This window comes from Poecilia formosa, unplaced genomic scaffold, assembly GCF_000485575.1.
Source record: "Poecilia formosa unplaced genomic scaffold, Poecilia_formosa-5.1.2 Scaffold62, whole genome shotgun sequence".
NCBI lineage: Eukaryota > Metazoa > Chordata > Actinopteri > Cyprinodontiformes > Poeciliidae > Poecilia > Poecilia formosa.
The window spans coordinates 2,035,925-2,050,413 of NW_006800001.1; the positions used below are offsets into that span (position 1 = coordinate 2,035,925).

The 14,489-nt window shown below is 39.2% G+C and overlaps 1 long non-coding RNA gene across 1 annotated transcript in view; it reads left to right on the plus strand.

The window, feature by feature from the left end:
- The window catches only part of LOC103139569 (uncharacterized), a 39,398-nt gene extending 37,054 nt beyond the window's left edge, over positions 1-2,344 (plus strand). The window contains exons 4-5 of the long non-coding RNA XR_476419.2: positions 1,854-2,016; positions 2,155-2,344. This is a non-coding gene — a long non-coding RNA (uncharacterized LOC103139569). The remainder of the gene's footprint in view (positions 1-1,853; positions 2,017-2,154) is intronic.
- The last annotated feature ends 12,145 nt before the right edge of the window (positions 2,345-14,489 follow it).

The following is a 14,489-nucleotide window of genomic DNA, read 5'->3' on the forward strand; positions in this document are numbered from 1 at the left end:
AAACGGTCTCTCTTCATTTGCAGTAGCCCTGCAAAAATCCCCAAATAAATGGCAGCTTCTTTTAAATATTCCATTAAAATGCATGACGAAGAAACAATTAAAGGGAGGGGAAAACGATGGAAAGCAATTGAAAGATGTGTGCACTCAGGTGTATGCAATACACAGAGCTAATGCTGCTTTCTTGCTCAGAGTGTATGTGGATAGGTGTGTTGGCGATGCAGCCTAATCACCTACTGCTACAGTGAGTCCAGAACCCTCTCAGTGGACGCCCCTTTTGGGCTGCCTCCACCGGCGCCGAGTTTTCGTCTCACAGCACTCTTTAATTAATAATCAAGCTAATTGGATTGAGATCCCCCATTGTGCAGGGCATGTGTGTGGCATGTGTGTGTGTGTGTGTGTGTGTGTGTGCGTGTGTGTGTGTGTGTGTGAGTGAAGGGTGTTTAGCATCAGCGCGTTGGGCTGCATCAGACCACACGTTCGAGTGCGTTTTAGAGACTGTGTCTGCTTGAGATGGAAAAGAGGCTACTTCTTATTCTGTTCCCCTCCCTGCGAGAGCTAAAGATGATCATAAAACCTGATAGCGTTCACGAGGCAGCTCTCATTTTATAGGAATGTCTTCCTTATAGGTTGTAAAACATGCACCTTTCTCTACCCTCTACTCTCCAAAGGTACAATAAAATGATAAAGTAGGGTGTTTATTGCATAAACACCGTCGGAGGAAAAAAAAAAAAGTCGTGGTTCATCCTGAAAGTTTATTTGATTTTAAACGTTCATATTATTTCTCCTGACAAGCTTTGACAAATAAATAAATAAATTCCACAGATTCAGTTCATAAACACATTAGTCACCTGAGTTAAAAGTGGAAAATCAAGTCTTTTCTCCCCCTTTCATTCCTCTTGTTGACAAATCGCCACGAGTGACACAGGCAAAGTTGTGTCAAAGCACCTTTGGAAGATTTCTTGCTTCTCTGCCTGCAAGGATTTACTTTATGTGTGTGTGTGTGGTTACTTTTTAACTTTATTTCTAAAGAGGACTTCAGAGAATTCAGACCCTCTCCATCTCATTTCACCTCAGCTTCCTTGCTTCCCACAACGCGTGCACAAACAGAAATAATCCACAGCTTTCTTATTTTTATATATTTGCTTAGAGGCATCACTGACACAGCCCAACACAACATCCCAAATGAACCGCCGGCCTCCACATGAAGTAATTGAAAGTGTCAGAGTTTAAACTGCTCTTCAGCTACTATTGTTTGACATTTTGATTTACGCAATATATGGCTATTAAAGCCTACATCGGTAGTCGGGCCACCGTTTTTTGGACATCGTAAGCACACACGAATAAATGATGTCAACACAAATTCTGTGCTCGGCGTTGCACCTCATCTCTCCGTTCCTTCTTTTCAAACCGGGTGGGAGGGAGGAGCTGTAGGCCACTTCTCTATATTAGATGTCAGGCCTTAGATACAGACTCAGGCCTGTGGGTAAACACTGACAGCTTCTACAGAGGATATTTTGTCTGTGAAATGGAGTCTGCATTACTGCAGGTGATGAAAGACAGAAAGGCAAAATAGCACCCTCGCTCTTTGACGAAAACCCTCACTTCTTTAGAGTAAAAAAAAAAATGCATCTGTGATGAAACAAGATGGCATCAAAACACATGCAGAATTTTCTCTGACAGAGTTTTGCTTCTCCTTGATTCAATGAGTACATCCTCTTTCGAGCTAAGGTGTTTGCTTTAAAATTTTATTTGGAAATAAACGTCTAATATCACAAGTGCAAAACACACAAGCGATTCCACATTTGAGCACTAAATTCAATTAGTCTTTTTTTTTTTTTTTTTTTTTTTTACAGGGCTTGTACAGGTGTTTGGACCAAGCTTTAGTTCTCAGCTAGAGATCCTCATTTTGGCTCAACAAAACATCTGTACAGTGAAGATTTCCTGGTTTGCTCAGCAAATGCAAACTTCTCCACATCATCGTCGTCATCATCGTTCTACCTTAATGCTTATCAATGGGTAAAGCATCTCTTTTCATATAGTGTGCCTTCAGCAACCTGTTGTTGTGTTTCTGTATTTGAAAGTTTGCATTTCTGTGAGTGTTTTTTTTCCAACGTTTTGGTAATGATGGTTTTCTGTGTTGCCTGCTTTAACCAGTACCTTCTCGCCGCATCCCAGCTGCCTGCACGCCCCAGCAATCTCGCACAAACTCACCTGTCTTGTAATCCTGAAATCAAGCTGCCCGGCATGTATTGTGCTTGGTTTTCTTTGTCCTCTATTGTCGTAACCAACCTATTTGGTTGGCTTATTGAGTTCATTTTCTATTAAAACTAGATGTCGTCACACACCTCCATTTTTAAGCCTCTGCTGGATTCTCCTATGCCACATGAAAGTATTTGGTTTTAGCCAATTACGACAGAACACTATGATCATATAGCAGCTCCTCTGCTCTCATCTGACTACAGGACATTGTTCCTGCGGTCTTGTGACTCATTCAGATGCAAGTTTGCGAACCTACGTAGTGCTGTCATATTGGTAAGAGGCAACAAACGTTTCTTTTCTTCAGTCCCTCTCTATTTACAATATTTACTAAGGACTCTTGGATGGGGCTCTTTCGTTTTTTGTTTTTTTTTGTTTTACCATTACCGTTACTCTGAGCACTGAGCTGTCTGACATTGAGGTCCACTTCTACAAAGATTTCTAAAATAGTTCCACTTGTGAAGTGTTTTGTCACAGTGGGCTTTGTTGGAAATTATTCTATAACCTTCCAGACTGATGCGTATCAACATCTGCTTCTCTAAGGTCATTACTAATAACACACACCTGAGGCGCACAGCTGTGTATGCAGTAACACACACCCATGTGGTCCAGATCAACAAACTGTCCAAATGTTGCTTTATTTTATTCATTAGTAACTGGACATCAAAAAGAGGCAAAGAGAGGAAGCGGGTAGGAGGGGGTGGGCTTCAGTAAATGGCCTGGGGCCGGGAATGGACCTCAGCACAGTTGCATTCAGGGCTGTTGTTTCAGCATGTGATACTTGCTTTACCGCTGAGCCATGCAGTGTCCAAAACCTGTTTTTATGGGGGTGATCACTCCAGCTGACAATGATTTGAACACGTTTTAATTAGCAGCACTGGTGCACTTCTTCTCCTCTTCTATTGAGGAAGTAAGAGTTAATATATTTTTTTGCAATTTTCTGTTACATTTATCCAATAGATATTCACAACATGGAGTCTGTTTGTTTTTGTAAACACATGGTGAAGTTATTAGAGCATGTGGGTTTGGATAGAGTTCATTTAGGTGTTACTCTGCTTAACTGAGAGCAGTGATAATCCCTGGATATGCCTTTTACAGAATTGAATCAAGCCAAATAAAAACTAAGTAGCTTTAACTGCTTTAGATGATCTGTGTTCGCATGCAGCCATAAACCACCAGCAATAAAATTTTCAAGAAAATAAAAAATATAAATATAGTGATTTTATGTGACATCCTCCCTTTTCTGATGGCATTAAAAAACATGAGACTGTGCATGTATACGTGCGCATATGTGTGTAACACCAGGGGGAGGGCATATAGGAGAATTTCTTGGTTGCATGGGCTTCAGTGTGGCAAATTAAATTTGAATGCAAATGCAGCCGTATTTCTTGACAGTCGGTGATAAAAACCCTATTATGTTTAATGATATGCTTTGTGAATGTGCATGAGTGGAGAGTGGCCTGCAACTCAGGGGGGCATCTTCAAACGTATGCCTCCCCACTTTGCGGCGGCTTTGATCAGCAGCACTGCACATACACAAGTACACGCATTCATATGTGCATGTTACCCTGTTGATGAAGTTTGCAGTGCAGCAACTTTCCTCAATTCGGTTTCCTCAGAAGGCCATGAATTTTCTCTGAAACATGTTATATTTACCTTAGCTCATAAAGATTTGGAGCACAATATGTTCTGGAGAGCTCAGCTGGACTTTCTTTGAATTTAACCTTGTTTTATGTATTTTTTATAGCTTCATGCTGCTTTTTGAGTCTGCATACATTCCACAACGTAACTTTTGAACCTTTTTTTTTTTACTATGTTAAAAATGATATATTCCACATTTTTTATAGCAACTCACACAGTGTACAAGCAGCAGAAAAGCATAATTCTTTGGCTGAATTTTATTTTATTTTTATTGTATTTCTGTTTATTGCTTGCCATTCTCAACAATGCTGAGGTTAACGTCAGGTCCTCAAGTCTTCGTTCTTATATTCTTATTGATAACCATTTGTGGGGTCACTGCAGGCCACAGGTTTGGTCCAGAGCTGAAACTGCATCCCACTATTCTCGTTTGTTGTCGGAAGTGTGATTAAAGCGAGAATACTTTTCACGTCTTTGTGCCAACTTCTACAATTTCAATCCAGTTTTAAGCTACAATTTTTATACAGACTTTTTTTTGACATTGCACTGTGAACATTTTCTAGATTAAAAATGATTTTAAAAACTCATCAGAGCAATAAGGTTTGTAAACCGGACATGAACGTAAAGCTGCAACGTTTAAACACTTGGTCAGAACCCCACAATCCACAAACATAGTTAATTTTACCTGGAAATGAATTGTAAATTCTTCAAAAAAAAAATAAAGCTATACAATAATATTTGCAAAAGCCATTCATTTCAAGGTGATAAAAAAAAATTACATTCAAGTTGAATAAATACCACTAATGTCAACATGTTCAGGACAAACCATGCCCTGGTTGCTGAAAGGTTCCAGCAACCCCACAACCCTGAGCATCATCAACTAATGAATAAATATATAAATAACAAATAATAAAAAATAATAAATCTTCACATGTAAATATATATGTATTTTTCTTTTGTGTGAGTTTATAGATTAAAAAAATAAATAAATAATCAAATAGCTAGAGCGCTGAAGAGCTTAGCATGGCTGCTGAAAGTCCTGAGAGGGGTTTGAAGCTGTGTGCTTCCTGCTCGCATCACTTCGGTTCTGTCCTGTGGAGACGCTCTGGGGTTGACTCCAGCCAAGTGGAATGAGAACAAACAAGCTGTCGGAAGTAATCACATCTCCCAGAATCTGGACATGTGAATGCACCGGTATTATCTATCCATCAGGAATCGGAGCCAGTGGACGTTGTTCGCCCCCTCAGCCCCCTACCCTCTCCAAACTGGAGACTGATGAAAACTGTTCTCTTTATACTCCAGACAGGATAAGCACGTTTAAATGTTTTCTTTACCTAAAACATTGTATACTCAAGAAAAATTAATAATATTAACCATGACCAGCACTAAGAAAAAGTCAGGTCTTTAACAGTAAAAGTTGGTGCAGTTTAGCACACAGGAAACAATAGAGCACAGTAAAGGTGAATCCCTGGAGTATTATAAGGGTACATTTTCTTAATTAATGTTGTTGCCACTGTTCTTTTGTATTACTTACACAATGTTATTTACAAAACAGGTGCTTCCATGAATGAGGACTGCAGGGACACAAGAAAGGAACTGAAGGGAAATAAATTATTTTGTGCCAAACCCAGGGGAAAGTTCCTGTTTACCTGCAAAAGAAACAGTCATGTTCTTTCTAGTTTAATCCTTTCCTTCTGAATGACAGGATTATTTTTGTGGGCAAAAAAAAAATTAATAAATAAATAACGACAAACAAACATTTGAGATAAGTATTACTATCTTCCATCTCTCCAACTGCAGGTTATTGAATATCCCAGTGGAGGGGAAAAACTAATTACGAAACATGTCTGGCTAAGAGAGTTATCTGCAAGATAGCCCGCAGTGCAGCCATGTTTTGGCCCTTTTAGTTTAGTTTTTTTTTTTTTTTTTTTTTTTTTTGCTGAAACTAATTAGGTTTTTTTTTTTTTCTTCGTCTTTTTCTGATGGAGAAATACTCGGCTGCTCCCCAAACTAGTAATGACCTTCCATTGGAATTATGACACCAGCAGATGTAAAGCTTTTGATTAAGCCCATTTACACGGAGCCTGCGCTAGTTGAGACGTTCAGCTCTGATGCTCAGGATTATGATTCCCATTCTGTTTTGCCGTAGGTGGACTGCTATTCTAAATTACTTTCATTATGAATGCTAAATCTCTCCCTAAACTTTGATGAAACCTTGAGATGATAAATTTCCTTGAGCTTCCATTTTTCACAGCCTTTTCTTGCAAAACATTGCCAAGTAGCTATCAAAGGCACATGCATGAGTTCATTTCACAATTTTTTTTTTTTTTTAGCACGAACTGCTTAAAAACCTAAGCTCTTCATTTAAAATTAAAATTGACTTGGTTAAAGTAGTTTGGATGCACTGTATTAGTTCAGCATTTTGGTCCTTAGGTCGGGATAAAACAACACAATTAGCCGTTCAAGCGGATCACTGCCCAAATCCATAAATTGTGTTGGATTTGGGGGGGGTATTAGACTTTGTATTAGTGAAAATACAAAAGGCATGCTGACCATTTTAACACTGACAGATTACTCGCTACGGGAACATTATAACTGGTAATCTGCTTACGAAGGTGTAGCAGGTCTACTAGGACAAAGAAAAATGGGTGGGTATGTTATTATTTTTATGATGTTGTCTTTTCATTTGTGCTTGAACTTGTATCTCACTGTAGCTATGCTAACTTCCATGTCCGCACTTAAAATAAAAAACAAAAAAAAATTCATGAAAGAAAGAAACTGAGAAGCTTGGCATCAATGAATACCATAATTGCCTCACAAAAAGATAGTACAGTCTCAAGCTTTCCATTAGAATTTGACAAAATGAGGATATGACCATTTGAATGTCGGCACAAGAGACTGGTGAGAAAATAGGCCTCAAAGTTTCTACCTTTATCTGAGTTATCTGGGGGTGTAAGTAAAGACTTTTAGATTACTTTGCAGTAATCTCATCCTACATTTGGCCTGGACCAATAAACTGAACTGGCCAATGTCTCTATAGTCTTTATAGAGACGTCTCTGTAGCCTGTAACCAGCGTGGATCTGGATTACAGATGTGGGACAAACTCTGAATCAGAGGTGGTCCAAAGGTGAAATGAACATACCGCATTCAGCCAAGATGTGGCACAGATAGGGAATTCTTCTTTCATTTTTAGGCTTGATTTGGTCCAGACCTGGACCAGATCAGAGCCAAGACGTTTTTTGCAGGTGTCAGGCGGGTTCATAATCCTCGCCTGGGACGGAGCTGGCACATGTGCATAAACCTTCTCTGACTGTTATGCAGATCTGGCGACCAGTAAATGGATTTGCCCCAAATCTGGATGGTGCCTAAGACTCACCTGGTCACCGTCACAGCATACTCAGCCCAGCCACAGAAGAGCAGGTCCGGGCAGGCTCTGATATGCAGGCCGGTGGCGCCGTGCAGGTTTCCTTGACAGGTTTGTATGCAGGATGCAGCGGAGCAGGCTTGAGTGCACGATGGACAACAAGCCCTATCATTTTACATAATGTTACGCTGCAAGTCTTGTATATATTTCACAAAAAATGCTTTATTGCATTGGAATTGTGTTCTAAAAATAATGAAAAAATTTTGAAACTCACCCAATGAGAAATTAGAGACTATTCCAGCAAACTTCAATGCCTTCAATCTAGCATGTTTTCTTTTTTACACAGGTATCTTTCTGGTGGACGTTGTCATCTCTGAAGTCAGGACTGTGTACCTGTTAGTTTCAAGATGTCTAATCGTTCTTATGTTCTGCCACTCTTTCTGTTGCTGAAGAGTAGTCTGGAGAAAGTTTGCAGCTTTCTCAGTGTGGATAATTATCTTTTCTTCCCTTGTAGCTTCAGTTGTTGTGGTGGCGATTTTGAGAAACCTTCAGTTTCTTTCAACCCTCCAGCTAACTCGCCGAAGCCAATTAAAAATAGCGTGTGATCAGGGAATGAAAGACAACTGTGGGTTTGAAATGAAACACCTCTGTAAGAAGAGGAATTAAACTCAGTTTTTAAACCTGTGAAACTGCTTCTGGTTGCAGGCATGTGACCGCAATCACTTTGGACTCATTGTGGACAGTTTTTACCTTCTACCCCATTTAAATTCGACAGAAGTGGGTGTGAGCAGGCGTACTGGCCTGTTGACCTTTTTCGTTGCTTTCCATTCAGCACTGAATATTTTAGATACATTCAAACACGTGCGTGACAATAATATCAATACTAGATGCCCCACAAGACATCCCCGCTCCCCCCAAAGAGCCCAGTGTAATCCACAGTGTTGTCAACCTCATGGCCCTGATTCGTTTATTTGGTGTGATGCGCTACCACATCGTCTCCAGCAACAAAATCTCCAACTGTGAGGTACAAGTGTAAACTGCCACTGCAGTAAAAAGCCCAGACTAAATTGTCAGCAAATTCTCATGGGCATTTCCGGTGTTCACATGTGAAAATAGCTTCGTGGAGCTGGGTGAGTAAAAACGGGACACAGACTCTTTCCATTCTAAAACGCTCTCCTCTGGGTCTTTGCAGCTCTTCTTTTCCCACATGTTAGTGTTGTTTTTTTTTCGTCTTCTTTTGTCTCATCTTACTTGAAAAAGCTAACTGTTTACTACATTAAAAGAATCTCAAGATATTCAATTTCAACTCCATATGTACAATAATAGATTTTGAAACGTACGCTAATAAATCCTCTGTGTCTTTTTGAGATGAAACACCAAAGTGGGTAAATAAAAGCCTTTAGTATAAATAACAATAATTATGAATGTCTTTATGAGAGGATCCCAGAAAACAGTATGACTTTATAGTGTAGAAGTAAAATGTATTTTTAGGATCTTGCAAAGATGCATGAAAGGAAGGGGGTAAAAGAAAGGGAGAACAGCAAAAACTAGGTTTCCTTTAGTATGTGTAGCAGTATGTGTTCCTGGGGACTTATCTACTGTGCCCGCATTGCTGATCTGTTAACGGCTGGCATCATGACTCTCTGTCCAGAGGTTGTATTGCTTTTGTCACAGGTTCATCACCACACTAAAAGCTTAGTACTCTGCACAGGAACAGCATAACCTCCTGCTGGATCAGTTCTGTCAGGTGGGGAAAAACCCCCATTTAGTGTATCCACTGGTGTGATAAAACCCTAGAACAGGCTCAAAGAAAGCAAATCCTATTCAAATTAGAACAAGACAAAATAACGAAGCACAAAAGCACAGATGTTAAATGTGTTGGTGGTTTTGACATAGATCACAATAATAATCACCTACTCACTGCTGCAGATAGGCACCAGGGAGCTGGTATATAAAAAAAATATTTTCCCCATGTGGAAAACGGAAAAAAACAACACATACTATTCTGAAGAGATTTCAACATGAGAATTAAAAAATAATAAAATAAAAAATAAAAAAAATCAACAATTGATACTTAAAAACAGGGCCAAAAATTCAAAGGGGGTGACTTTTGTTTAAAAAGTATAGGAAAGACTTTCAGAAGACAGACATTGGAACATTTTAAGTCCACCTCAAAATGCCCAACTTTGTCAAATTTTATTCCATTTGCATCAACCCATCTGTAGTTATGCAAAAATAAAATGTGAAAATACCACAGTTGTAACATATGATGTGAGAAACTCACGTCCAATAAATCCAACCATTTACACAGGAATCCATTGGGAATATTAAGCAATGGCATCCCTAATTTTGACATTAAGGTTCAAGGAAATATATGAAAGAATTGCCAGAAGGCCTTTTCTTGAGCTTTCCTCCCACAAATGCTAAAATCTTTCATTCTAAAGCCGGATTCAGCACCTCTAGTTCATTCACACAGGCTCTTCATTTAGATGAAGAGCATCTGAATTCTGCACTGAGCAACCTCCATTACTGTCTTTATGTTTATAACAAAAGTATTGTGTTGTGAGTTTGTACAAATTGTTTTTTAAATCTGTAATCTGTTTCTTAGATGTTTAGGTGGTTGTAATGCCGGTGCAGCCATTACACTTTATTTTTAATTACCAGTGGATAATGATATTTAATACTGCAGGAAGTCGTAACATTTTTTGCAATTTATCAACAATATATAACTTTAGCAGCTTCGAGGGATTTTTGTGTGTGTGTGGATGTATTAGAGGTTCCCAAAATAACTTTCTTTGAACCCTTGTTGTTAATTACACCATGAGCCCCAAAGTAAACTGTACTCAGCATCTTCTTGTTTGTGTTTAGTGTGTTTGGACTCTTTGTACTCCTCCGAGATGCAGGCCATAATAGTCCTGCCATTGTCAGGAAACCGTGCAGACCTGTAGTGGGATATTATGACAGTTTGAGACATTAGAGTCTCTGTGACACTCAAATACATAAAACCGCTAGTGTGCAAACATTGACATTGGTATGAACCCTAATCTAATCTTTGGTAATGTACATTTCATTTTTACCCCCAAATGAGTCATTTTATTTGAAATCGACAAGGGATGCATCAATGAAGAAAGTATTTTGTTCTTGCGTTTAAGTTGGAATTTGCTGTGCGGGAGGCGCTGTTGATCAATGGCCTTAGGGTAAGGTGATGGTACACCGCAATCTTATGCAGACATGAAGGTTTTCACAATGAGCTCCTATACTTCTCTTCCAAATGTGGCTCTAAAATTATTTTGTACTGATTATATAAGTACATTTTTAAAAAAATGAGAATAAAGGACTCTAGAAAGGTATAAAATCATCCCTAGAGACCCGACATCCTTGGTCTTGATCAACAGCTTTGCAAGTTTCCGGAGGTTTTTCAAAGTTCCTCGTTGCACTTGTACCGCTTTCAGGTCTTCCGTGGTCCATTACCTGACCAGTCTCAGAGGAATCTTGTCTTCCGTTTAGCTTACTAGGAACAAGTGAAAGTTTGAGGAAGAATCAGTCAAAATCACACTTTACCGTCCAATTGGACTAGTTTCTCCATATAGGCAGTCTTAAAATTGTCATCACCAAAAAAAGGCTTTGCTACCACTTATTTAGTGTGTTCAGTGCCTATAACTTCATATTTAGACTAATATGCTTTGATTTATTTGTATGTAAGGATTACTTGGGTTGTTGTCGACATCTGGTTTGAATTTCATGTCAATAGAAACATTAGAAATGTTGACATGTTTAATACTGATTTTACAAGCTTTACACATTTATGCATCCTGGAATAGACCTTACTTTCAGAAGCCTTTACGGGCTTCTGATACGTTTAATGAGTTTTATTCCATTGCTAGCCTGAGAGCAACTGAATTGACTGGTCTTTTGCATATTTTTGGACGTCTTACAAGCTTGTATGCCTTTTAGAAGGTAGTAAGACAACACCATCCACCCCCTTATTCATGCAATGTCATTTATAGCAATTCAACTGTGGCTAAAAAAAGAATTTGGTTAGAGTTACGGGTGATCAATGAAAAAGCGAAAAATAAACCCTCTAATATAATGGAGTCCTCTGTTTTACACTTCACAGGGGTTTGGTCCCTTTGTACTTTAGAATGAACCTTGTCAGCTACCGTAACATTTGGCTTAAAAGGTACTGCTATTAGTGCCCTGCTCTCTTCAGGGTCAGTGCCTTTACAAAGGTTCCCACTGCACTTACAAAGATTGCTGTGTTTGTTCAGTCTGTTGTGGGAGTACGAAGCATCCGGACCCTCAGAGGACATGACCCTATCTGAGATGAAGGTAACAAAATACAATTAAACATGTAAGATTGAGATGTGGCCAAAATGTAATAAGACATCGCATCGCCAAAAACTCCAGTCTAGTTCACCCTCAGTGTACCTTCAACCAGCAACACGCAGATGAACGCTGATAGATCAGTGTGAGGTTTAGAGACTTTTTGACATGTGAACTGATGTTGGTAGAGATCAAACCACATAATTTGTGATTGGTGGATAACCGTACAGCTTCCAGATTTGTGCTAATCACAGCCCAACCTAAAATGTGTGTGGAGGGCAGGTGGAGCAGAAATCTGATGACTTCTTCAATCTAAGGAAAAACCTCCCCACAATGCACAGAGTAAAGGTTTTATTGTTTTTCTTTTAACATGTGGTGGTCTAGATGTGTAATAAGAGTTGGAGATTTTTTTTTTTGTGGTAAAAAAAATGGAAAAATGTAACATTGGTCGTGATTTTGTTTTTGATTGTTTTTTGTGATTGAGGTTTGGTTTTAGTTAGCAGCTACCACCTGTAATGCCAACATCGTCTGTGTCTATAATGCAGTTCAGAGAGCGCAGGTTAACCCGTCACTCATGTTTTATAGATCCTGGTCAATAATTTGTTTTTACACGAGTCATCCTTTAGTTCCAGTTTTCATGCATCTGCAATAGTTATCACACAATCCTTGCCTGAGTGAACAGAAAATAGAATATTTTATGAATGAGATTTTCAGAAAAGAGAGGCAGCAACGAGAAAGCTTTTGTCATGGACCTTATGCTCTTCTGACACCTGTCATTAGTCACTTTAGTGCAGCAGAAGAGCAGTTTCATTTTGTGAAGCGAGAAAGAAAATAGTATTGAACAAACCCCACGGTCAAATAATTTTTGAGGAACTTCAGGCAGTGTGATAAAATACGTGACCCTGTGGATCGATAGTACTGTTGCTTTTCAAAGGTTTTCATGGGATTTGTCAAATTAGGGGCTTGGGAGAAGTTCATCACTCTGACTTTTCTGTAATTTTGCACCTATCAACGTGAAGGCTGTACTAAACAGCGCACATTTATGTGTTGCTGCAGCTTTTTGCTTTTAGTTCCATTCAAAAAAATCCATTTTACTTAAGTCGCATTAATGATGCATATTCCTGTGGTTGTTATACATATAGTTATCATTAATGCACCAGACTAATGCAAAGTAGTGTATAATTGAAAGGTTGGAGAAAAATGATTAAAAGATTTTAAAATACTTCACAAATAAATGCATCATCAGGGTGATGTTCAGTGTTTTCTTACCGCTCTTGTTGATGCATTTGGCTGCCCGGGATTTTATTTAGAACTGTTAGAGTAAAGGAGGGTGAATATAAATGCAGATCACACCATGCAGACTTTTGATTGAAAAGAAAACTTCATCATCATACATCTGTTTTTTTTTTCTTCTACTTCATAAAATCCATAGTTACGTCCACATGCCGAAGGCTGTGCAAAGGCCCATTGTGTCTTTCGTGTTTATTCATAGTTGTAATGAGACAAAATGTAAAAAGGAAAAAGGTTCAAGGGGAAGAACACTTTTGAACGGCACTGCAAGAAAGGATTTCATAAAGAATGCTCTTGAATGCAAATTAAACTTTCTGAATTATATCCTAATATAATAGTATGTCACCTAATTATATATAATGTGGTGCACAAACATGTCATTTAATTACATAATGTGTATGGGTATGTTCTGCCTCAGCAGCTGAAGAATGCTGTCTTGTCACTATGTTGCCTTGCAAAGCCCTCAGCTCTTTGTCTCCATTATGTTGCCCTGTAGATTCTTATGTTACACACAAGGATGAAAAAAAAAAGAAAAAAAAGTGACATACTGTCATTTGCTCTTACATAGGCTCCACTCGCTCCAACTTCTGGCATGCTAATGGTTGGGAGTCTTAATTAAAATGTCAAGGTGGCGTGATGTCCCATTAAGGCTCCCCTCCCCTCCCTGTCCCCTTCCTGTGTCTGATCCTCCCCAGGGACCTATTAAGCCCAGGCCAAAATGATTGAAGTTCAAAGAGGTGAGCCCGAAGGTTGGATGCTCATCGCTTCGCGCTTCATCGTCGTCCCAGCATCCTCCTACCCTGACCTTTAGCAAGACAGCTATCCGCGCTAATGTGCTCGCATATCTAATGAGAGGGGGCTTTAGACTCAGCCCTCCCTGTCAGGCATCTAGGCGATAATGCCACCAACCGTTACCGTAACTGGTCTCTCTCTACTTCCCCAGCTGTCTTTCTCTTTTCTTTACCTGTTTTGTCTCGCTGCGTCTTCTTCCCTCCCAGGAAAGGTTATTGGAAAGGACAGGCCGCTGCCTGCTTTTCATAACAGGCGGTGTGGATGTCACTGCCGTGGCAGGGCCATTCTAATAAGCTTCTCTCATATATCAACGTAATGGCATTCCAAGCACATAAATCATATTACGAGACGTTGCCAATAATGCATATGTTATTCCAATAATAAGACTAAGAATAGACATCAATAGACAATTTTGTTGGTCAGACGAAAACCTACGTAGGTGGGACTATCTGTCAGGAGTCCAGAGTCTGGGAAGTAAACCCTGAGAGACCAACAGAAGGTGGTTGAACTTGATCTTTGCCATAAATTGGTCTATTTTTCCTGATAAAAACCAGGGACCTAATCACAGGTTTGATGCAGAAATGGATTGAGTCAAATGAAGATGATCTGTAGCAAAAAAATAATGTGCATGTGGAATATCTGGCAAAGGTTCTCACAAATAATGTCATAAATGTGTATTACCAGGATATGTGTGACAGGCCAAAACAAAGTAGGGCAGAATAGTGAAGTGGAAGATATCTGTCTTTCCTTTTTTTTAAACATATAAATATTTATAAAAATGTGTGGGCTGCAAGTGTATTTAGCCACTGTGGGTCAATGCTTTGG